A 3,713-nucleotide genomic window follows, 5' to 3' on the forward strand; every position below is an offset into this window, starting at 1 on the left:
TTAGAAGTGTTAGGAAACTTCAGCGATTGCAAATGACAGATGATTTAACTTTGATTTCTCATGAATTGTAAAATTAATCAAAGTTAAACAATAAAAGCAGCTGAACGCAAGAGTTAAAAGAGTCTAAATGATTTATGACTCTGTKACTGAGTCCAAGGAGCTCAACTGAACAAAAAGATTTCACAAGATCCATTTTTACCAGCCTTTTTTACTGAATGACACCCTCCACCCCTGCCTGCTACAGTATTTTAACATAGMAAGAAAAAAACAAACAAAACAGCAGCATAAAACAGGATACGGGGCTGAGGGGATGCAACTGGGATTAATTTATGAACAAACACATTAGCACCTTGAGAAGTGCAGACTCAAAGCCCGACGGTAGAGGTCTCCTTGCAGTCCACTCAGGTGCAGATCTGTGCTGACGAAGTGCCACCTGCTCGGGCAAGGTGCAAAATTGTGTTCCGTTTGCATTTTAAATGAACACATGTTCAAATAATCCCATGTGTTGGGTGGACCCACTCTTGCAGAACTCTTGCGCACACCCACACACCCTTCACATGAAATAAATAACAATATGTACAATATCCCCTCAATAGATACAAAATGTAATCACAGAAGAAAGAAAACACCATGACAGTCAATACACGAGTTACAGTATGTGACAGAAAATGTTTAGCCCTGTAATGTTTAAATTATTGAAAACAAACTCCTACAAGCCACTGAGTGGAAGATRTCGGGCAATTCCAGCATTAATCAGTCTAATATGTCTGCATTTTTAAACAGTGTCGAAGTGATCCGTGCATTCCCAAAAACTCTAATCCAACTATTCTAAACCTCTTCCATACAGAATTAAAGGCAGCAATCAGACATTTATATCCTGCATGAGCCCACAGGGAAGAAACACATCCAAACATGTTGGCACTCTTTGTGTCGCATCAAGTTTGTTTCATACAACAGAAGACAAAAGTAGTTCTGTACACACCTGGATGATGCAGCATGACCCACTTACCCAGCTTTTCTCTTACAGTTTCTATGTTTGACAAACAATTCTGAGGCAAAAATAGTGGATGTACTTAAAGTTTCAGACTGCTTTCTGTTACAGTAAATAAGAAAATTTAGGTCACTGTGTTGTAAAGTTTTACCAGTKGGGCTCAGACATAAAGCTTGGATCAGTCGCTACATTAAATGATTATACACTGAAGAGCTTGATTTTTATTCATGCTGATATGACCACAACCTTGTGAACAGACGTATTATTTAAAGTTCACAGTKTTTTTGTTTTTAAACTAAAGGATTATTCATATTTTTGATCCTCCCTGTTTGAGAATATTCATCGAGCTCTTTCATCTAACAGCTGGATCCTGAAACGTTCAAACGTTTTTTTTTTCATGTACTGATTTTTTATGACCAAAGAAAAAAAAGGGGTGGAAAAGAAATCATGTTTGTCTCTTCTTTTCTACAAAATAAAAAAGGAGGCTGAAATTTCTTCAAGAGTGGTGATTCATGATTTTTTGCCAGACATTGTAATTTAGGGAACCTCTATGTTAGAAATGCCAACTTTTTTTCTAGATTTTTCTACCTGGATTATTGAGATGCATCAGACCAGCTACAAACCATGGCTTGTTTACTCAAAAACAGATATAATGGATTTAATTGAAAAAAAAAAATCATGTCAACTGGTTCCACACAACTGAATGGAGTAAAGGTAACATGTTTACTTTACGTAAATGTAAAGTTAACGTAAAGTAAATGTGTTCCCTTCCATTCAGTTGAGTGGGACCAGTTGATATAATTTTTTAATTAAATCCATAATATCTGGTTTTGAGTATAATTAACACTGGTAGTAAATTGGGACCTAACCAGCAGAATGAAATGTTCTTTTGAACTGATGTTCATCAACCAGAACAGCTCATGTGGACCTCTGATCTGGATTTCAGGCAGAAAGATAACCTAAACATGTGTTTTATTCCCACATCAGACCTTAAACATGTCCACCAGTTTTAATTTAATTTTCTATTGTGTTTATGTAGAATATCCTGTAATATTTTTGACAAACATGAAAATTTAAAAACATTACTTTTTTTATCCTTCAACATTTCAAATATCTCCAAAATCTTATTTTCTTAATCTTGACCTTGTAGGCCCTCCCTTCATCTTTAGACCCTGAAGAAATGGGTTTACATTTAAAAAAAAAAACTCAATACAAGCATGTTGATACATGGAGGTGGATCAATCTCCAACACAGAAAAAATGTCTGAAGCTCTAGTGGTGTCTCTATCCAGTTTACAAGAAGAGCAGCTTCATACAGATGGATCCAGTGATGCCATCGTTCCTCCTTTCAGAACCTCGGTAAAAACGGAGAACGTCACTTTAATTATGAGCAAAACTGAAGGCATTCAATGCCAGATGCAAAGGGACTGCCTCTCTGGCTCACTGGGAATCTCCCACATTAGAAACCCGGGTGTATGTCTCCAATGGTAGCACGGTCCATGAAGTGCTAATTAAGGCACCTTGCAGCCTCGGTCCACACACTGTTCCATCAGGCAAAACTGGCCTCGTAATTCCAACGAACGTCACCTGAAACCCGATGCTCTCGAGGCGAGAAGCTGAAGCTGTACCTCGCTGGTTCTACAATTAATGAATAAAATAAATAGAGAACAACGCACTTCTAAAGCTGCCTGGTCTTGGCATGTAGCTACATAGGACTTTAGTTTAGGCCATAAATTTGCTGTGAACAGCCCTGTTTGTCATCAAACACTGTAAAAATGTTAAAGTCTGTCAAACATCCATACTGAAGGGTTAGACATATGCATATGTTTAGAAAAAAAAATCTGTTTGTGAAGACATTCTTGGCCTTTTATCCCTAATATTACTAAGATCTTTACTAGTTTAATTACTAGGAAATCAGAAATCAGTACTCAAAATAAATAAGATAAAAGTGGCATATTTGTCATAACATAAATAGAACTAGAAATAAATAACATAAAGCAGCATCATCATTAAAACAAATGAACAAAATATTCATTATGAACATTTAAATACAGTGTACATGATAAAAGCTTTGTTTTTCTAAAGCTAGCAAGCCAAATTTAAAAATAAATTCCAGTGTTAGCTTTTAAGCGTGAGGTTCAGCTAAATTAATGAAACACATGAGATAAAAAAGTGATGTGGGGGTAATAACCGAGGGAGCAGATAACTGAGTGACAGCCAGCAGCTGACCAAAGTAAACCCTCCCTAGTTTCACCTCAGATTACTCGAACATGCACATCAGCTGAGTTATAAAGCTACTTGTTTGATATTAAATTACTAAAGAAATATGGAGTACAAATCCAGTGCAAAAAAAAATGTCCCTACAATCTTTAAGGCTCCTCRCTGCATCTTTGAGATGAACTGGGTAGTTAAAAGCACACAGAGCTTTCAGGTCTTTTTTTTACACCACAAAGCTCGAGTGTAGAAGAACTCACAACCTGGATCTGCAGTCATGGAAGGAAGCCCAGTCTCTGTGTGGTCCTGCAACAATGAGGTCTCATAAAGTCTAACGCTGGACTGTCAGCTAAAGAGAAGAAAGTGTCTTTAGTCTTGAGTGTGTGTTTGTGCCTCTTTCCCAGTGTTCACGTCTTCTTGTGTGTGTGTGTGTGTGTGTGTGTGTGTGTGTGTGTGTGTGTGTGTGTGTCACTGTGTGTGTGTGTGTGTCACTGTCCAGGATAAGTGGG

The 3,713-nt window shown here is 37.4% G+C and overlaps 1 protein-coding gene across 1 annotated transcript in view; it reads right to left on the reverse strand.

Annotated features, from left to right (window-relative positions):
• Positions 1-113: 113 nt before the first annotated feature.
• The window catches only part of dok4 (docking protein 4), a gene marked incomplete at its 5' end in the record, with an annotated part of 15,884 nt that continues 12,284 nt past the window's right edge, over positions 114-3,713 (reverse strand). The window contains 1 exon segment of the mRNA XM_014001518.1: positions 114-3,672.

The sequence above is a fragment of the Austrofundulus limnaeus genome, unplaced genomic scaffold, assembly GCF_001266775.1.
Source record: "Austrofundulus limnaeus strain Quisiro unplaced genomic scaffold, Austrofundulus_limnaeus-1.0 Scaffold9, whole genome shotgun sequence".
Lineage (NCBI taxonomy): Eukaryota > Metazoa > Chordata > Actinopteri > Cyprinodontiformes > Rivulidae > Austrofundulus > Austrofundulus limnaeus.